This window comes from Ylistrum balloti, unplaced genomic scaffold, assembly GCF_031769215.1.
Source record: "Ylistrum balloti isolate Yb309-2 unplaced genomic scaffold, AGI_CSIRO_Ybal_v1 Utg370332, whole genome shotgun sequence".
NCBI classification, from domain to species: domain Eukaryota; kingdom Metazoa; phylum Mollusca; class Bivalvia; order Pectinida; family Pectinidae; genus Ylistrum; species Ylistrum balloti.
In genome coordinates this window covers 971026-977370 of record NW_026782241.1, presented here as the reverse complement: position 1 = coordinate 977370, position 6345 = coordinate 971026, and the positions used below count along the sequence as shown (strand labels likewise).

The following is a 6345-nucleotide window of genomic DNA, read 5'->3' as shown; positions in this document are numbered from 1 at the left end:
GCCTTCAATAAATGACAGCATCAACTACAACAGATGGATTACTTTTATAATATTTTTGGCTTAGTGGCACTGCTGACTAATTTTGCTCATAAGCAACCAATCAATAAAATATGTATCTGGTGGCTAATAGGCAAATTTTACCAGTTCACGGCCTTCAGCTGCTCACCTCAGCTTCAGCTTGAACGTTTTTACGCAAAGAGAAATACTAATATCTTATTGATTAACTAATGATGCCACTAAGAATGCCACTTTGATATATAATTCATATTGTAAACAAACAAGAGCAAGTACAGGCCATGTGAGTCTTTTATATTTATAATCCGGTGAGGCAAAATGTGACTTAATATTATTTTCAATTAAAAACACATAGAAATAATGAATGCAATTGAAATAAACATATATTTGGATAAAACATAACACTGGGTAAAATGTAGGAAATAAGTGTAGTTTCCAGATTCTGCAATAACATGAAAATCTCCCACAATTTTACCGGTCCAAGAATTTGAAGAAATTTTCAATATTTTACGTACAGATGTTTGGCAAAAAAAATATGTGTAAATATTTTAAGTGAATAAATACGTCATTTATTGCTTAAGTTTATTATTACTTGCCCTTCAAACCCTACTTCTCCCTGCGTACAAATTACATGTACAGAACGTCTCCTTTGTGTAATGAAAAAGAAAGAATATTAATATATATATGCGTATTTATGGGATTTATTGTTCGATGATGGACACAAATGATAATACAACACTGATGCTTTATCGTGTTCGTAAATATCTGCGTTGCTAGAGAGGCCCACCACACTAACAATGAAATTGCGTTATCAATATCCGGGTATACAAATACGTTTAAACATGTGTTAAAGGCAACATTTATCATCTTCTAATTTGAAATAGACCACTTGATCAATTGTCTTTAACAACTACGAGAGTGATATTTAGTTTCTTCCTTGGAAATAAAGGTGATGACTAAATGTGCGTTAGAAAGCAATATATAACATGTATCAAAATGTCGGTTACTTTAATCGTTTGTGTTAGTAACTATAATATGATTACTATGTTGAAACTTATTTGAAATTATTAACTGGTCAGTGGAATGGCGAACGCTGAAGTGTCATTTCTTTGTGACTTCAGCATTGAACTGTTGTAAACAAACCTAAAGTAAACTACCAGATATGAGTGAATGTCCTCTTCTTACACACCTAAATAACAAGAGAAATGACATTATATCATGATAGATGAACAAAAAGAAAAACATATTTTATAGGCAGGCCAAAAACATCAACCAATTGTCATTTTAATAATGATTTTAATATCCATTTTGTGCAACGTGTAAGAACAGGCTATACATAACACTTCAATATAATCTTCCTGTAAATTGCGTTGTCACTAGTGTAATTTACCATGAAGCATTTTTATTGGCAGTCGAAATTTGATCTTTTACATCTGTAATGGTTGAATATGTCGGTATAAAAATGTGGTGGAAGGTATGTAGAGTCCATGTAGGTTTTTAAGTGCTAATTTGAGTATATATATAATTAAGTCAGTTGACAATGGAAACTTGAGGTGGCAGGTTTCCGTTCAAACTTGGAAATAAGACTACACTTTACAAGAATCCATGTAAACAACGTTTTATTGCTGGCTCGTCTAGCTGGACAACCAAGCCAAACCTGTGTCAAGACTACTAATCGCCAATTTTAGCACAATCTAATCTTGGTCACAATCTTTTTATGATACTCTAGAAGTGGAATTAATAGTATGTGGATTTTAAATAATTCCAAAAATCTGTTAACCAATCTTCAACACCCTCGTCTAAAAAACACTTCCGCTGTAAGAAAAATGATTTTTCCATTCTTCACACTAACATACCCATTCTAAACAGAAAGAACGTCTCCGTTCAGTTCGGTATCTACTTATTCAGAGTACTCAAGAAATTAACGAAAACTCGCACGAAAAGAAATAATTTCAGAGGAACAGACTGTAAATGGATTTTGTAAAACAAAAATGTCCTCTCCTTAAAACATTTTGACATTAACTTCCATAAAAAACGTATCAAGTTGAATAGTATCCCCATGTCTGATGACACGCTTTTACATTAAGCATTGAACATATTGTCTCTTATCTAAGATTCTTTGTTTCCATCGTCAACATTACGCATTTCTTCGGAACCATTTTCCTTCAGATATTTCCTTTTTTCAAATTCTCCTTGTAAAATTCCGAAATTAAATATACAAGAACACAGACTCAACACGGCTACGACCGCAAAACTCCATGTGAAACAATGGAGACCGTAACAGTCCGTCTTCCCTTTCACAGAAATACTTTTATCATATATGGCGCCGAACATTTGCTGTATTCCTAGACCACCGAATGCGTTGCCGAATATAATACTTCCCCAGTTACGTCCAAAATATCTAAGCCCGAAAAATTCACTGACCATTGCAGGTGTTAAACACCAGAGGGCGCCGTTGGCGAAACCAATTCCAACAAGAGCGACAAACAACATGGCAAGTTTATCCGAATAAATATACAAAGAGTCAGAATAATGGTTTGTATGATGTTGAAAAATAGCAGGAGTCCAACCCGAGGTATCTTTTCTACTACGACATCAGAAATATATCCCACAATAAACTTACATACCACTCCTGCTATAGGGTTAACTGTGGTGAACAGTGTCGTATAGTCCTCAAGGTCATACGATTTTAGATATACGCCTATATTATTCTGAAACATAAGCTGAAGCCCCGCGCAGAATAAATAGGACCAAAACAGAAATTGGAAATCTGTCCGTTTTATCAGCTCAAACCCGGTTATGTCCCTCGGTTGCTGTGGCGTGTTAATACTTGTACTAGATACCAGAGTGTTTAGATCCGATTCACTTATGTCAGTTTTATACGATTTTAGTCCAATGATACCCAATACACCGACGGCTGCGAAACATACAGCACTCATCAAATAAAACCCTCGTAGGTCCTGATTCTGTTCGTCCTTAACGTGACCACGGACGAAACATTCTCCAAAAAGGAAGGCAAAAAGTGCTGGTCCCCCACTAAACGTTGCGTCAAGAATTCCTATCACCTTCCCTCTGTGTTTTGGATGGAAATTGTTGATGTTGGTTATCAAGCTCGCCATGTATAAAAAAATGGCTCCGAAACCTGTTAAAAAAAAAATTGTTGAATTTCCATTATAGCAATTTTTCCATACCAAGGGATTTGTGACCAATTTGTTCAATGCTATGTAATTTGTGTACTATCATTTGGCTAACGTACTAGCAGGCATAAAAATTCACAGCTAACATCAGCTGATTATCTATTTAACCCAAAGGAAATCTAACATTTCAGCACATAGGAAAACAGCAGGTTTGGAATATGTAATGTACCTTTTTACAGAAGTATTTAGAGGATATGGTTAAATCCAGCGATATATACGTTTTCATATATTAACAGTATTGTTATATAAAGGTTAACCTGCACGTTGACATGAAATATTTTTTCATATATCCGTTCCCGACGTTCGGTCGGGTTCCGTTAATAAACAGTCGTCTCCACTGTCATATAAATGTACTTTATCAAGTACTTGGTATCTAATCAACCCCTTACTTTATTTCTACTAATTCGTGTTGTTGTCATATTTTTCCGTGTGATAACAAATATTTCATCTATTTTGATAGTGCAAAATCAAACATGACTGATATAACGATTTTATAATGTTTTGTGGCTTTAAGGGAACTATATTTCAATTACCCGCCAGGAAGAAGTAGACATATTGTAGTGGCGCGGTGTGTGCGTAGTAATCTTTCATCTCTGTGGTGCTCCATAGAAGCATGAAACCAAAACATGACAGCAGAAGAGCTGTAAAGGATGTCCAACGAGCTCCCAGACGCTCGCACATTAACCCAGCAGGCATACCAAAGGATATTCCGAAGTTGCTCATGGAGGATATTATTTCAACTAAAAAATAATTCATAAAAACTATATTTTTGCTTTTTGGTCCACTTTCATAGGAAAAAGATAAATAGAGTAATTCTTATCCTTTCCGAGTGACCAAATTTATCACCAATTCGAATAATGACGCGAAATTACTACGGTCCCTCCACATCTGTCCTAAAAATTATCAGATTACATCGATATAGAGTGCGATATTTTTTAACCAAATCAGTATAACATCATAATAACAGAAATAAAAAGTTTTTAATTTTTATTTTAATTAAATTAACCAATTTGAATTTAGCATTTTGCATGTGTTCCGATATTGATATTTGTCTTGAATATATTCATGAAAATCTTATCTTAACATTGTACACGAGTCTTACGCTGAACCGATCGAGCTAAAGAGAAGTTCTCTCAAGCCGTGCGATAGAATGCGGCCAGTATTTACCACGGTTACTCCTCCTCCAGGAAACAACACGCCCTCGAGTTTTCAGGGGTTACAGCGATGTTGGTGGGGTATGGATAAGTACTTTTTTAGGGTCCCTATATGGGCAACAAATGTTACAGAGGTTATTGTTTATGCCATTGCCACCACTAGGTTTCGAACCCGGGGCCCCTGGCTTACTAGTCTTACGCTCAACCGATCAAGCTGAAGAGAAGTTCTCTCTAGCCTAGCGGTATATTGCGGTTAGAATTTACCAGGATACACAATTATATCGACTTGCACATGATGTCAAATCAGAACGTGGAAATGTTTTGACATATGTAATAAATAATGATATCACTTTATAAATACAAATATGTTGTGCGAACACTACATTATTTTTAACGCCTACTTCAGAATTTTTAATCTTAGATAACATGCATTTGCGATATATATGTATAACTGTTCACGTAATTATTTGAAACAAGCATTTTCACCGGCCCTTTTTTGTTTAAGTTATCGTCCCACCATTCCATCAATGCGGCAGGGGGGGGGGGGGGGGGGGGGTGGGCGTGTAGGGTACAAATATTTCTAAATTTTACAGAGAGTTCATTTCTGAAAGCGATAATACTGATAAACAGATATGTATGTGTACACCGTGACATTACGAATATAGATATAGAGGACAAGAAATATCTCACTAAGATAACACATTGGGTTACACAAAGTTACTGATAAATGTAACATATCGCACCAATAAACAATAATATATTCACCTCATTATGCACTTTTTCAGATTTCTGTGTGTAAAATCTCAGAATATTTAGCAAACATTTTTTGATATTTTGGCTTGTAATTTTAATTTGAATTCTTCAGTTCGCAGTCGGGAAAAGTCGTATTGTAGAAAAATCCAGTCATTTAATTTATTAGAACGTGTTGCACATTGTTAATAATAATTGTCCCAATAATTATCAATTTTACCATTGCATACCTTCTGATTGGGTGTAATTGAAATGCTTTTTGACAGCAACATTGTACGCTCCAAATGAATAAATTGATCCGGCTGTTATCATACCGAGACATCCCACACAGAGCGTTAAAATCCGGGGTATCATTTTCGTACGTCCGTTCTCGAGAGCCATGGTGCTACAAAAGAGGGAAAAGCTTACCAATTAAGACTACACATTTTACCAGTTAACATTATTTCTTGGCAATAATTAAATCTCAATATGATTTTACCAAGGGGTGCCTTTGGGTACGCTACCTGGTAACTCCAACAATTATTCTTCTTTCGTCTAGCAAGTTCTTGATTTACCAAATATATAATGAAAATAAGAACTTACAAATATTTCTGAGGTATGTGTAAAACAGTGTTTCACCACTAGATAATGATGTACACCACACAGTCTACTGAAACAAACTCGTATTCTCTGTAGCAATCTCTTGTTCAATGATAGGTAGGTGAACTTGAGTTTAGGGACACAGTAACGGTGATATGTGTCAACAAATTCATCTGTATCCGGGTGTTCAGCTTGTGAGATAACCTAAAATCCACACTGATATGTAACAGTGTATATTTCAGGACCAGTGACCTTAGTAATCAAGTTCATACTGCCCTACTGATCACGTGTTGTACTTTAGGTTCAGCATTGTTTAACGGCCTGGCAACAACAATGGTCGCTTCAGGACAGACTTTCTATGTATGCAAGATGAGTGGATATATTAAGTTAAGGAGCTACGTACCACACGATGTCATAGTTCGAACCAAGTTGACTTTGTAGTACTACGTTACTAACATATACTGCAGACCCACAGAACAACATCGAAGACCAGTCATAACACTACCACAATGCTGAACGTTTAGCGGGGAGTAGAAAATACGGTTTTCAAAAAACTCTAAACTTGTCAGGTATACATAACCCAAAACCTTCCTGACAGGGTCGAACGCTGAACTAAAGACCAAAAGTGAGGCAGTGTCAAGTGAGACATC

The 6345-nt window shown here is 35.7% G+C and overlaps 1 pseudogene; it reads right to left on the bottom strand.

Moving 5' to 3' along the window:
- Window positions 1-2124: 2124 nt before the first annotated feature.
- On the bottom strand, window positions 2125-5497 carry LOC132553511 (uncharacterized; annotated as a pseudogene).
- Window positions 5498-6345: the final 848 nt, after the last annotated feature.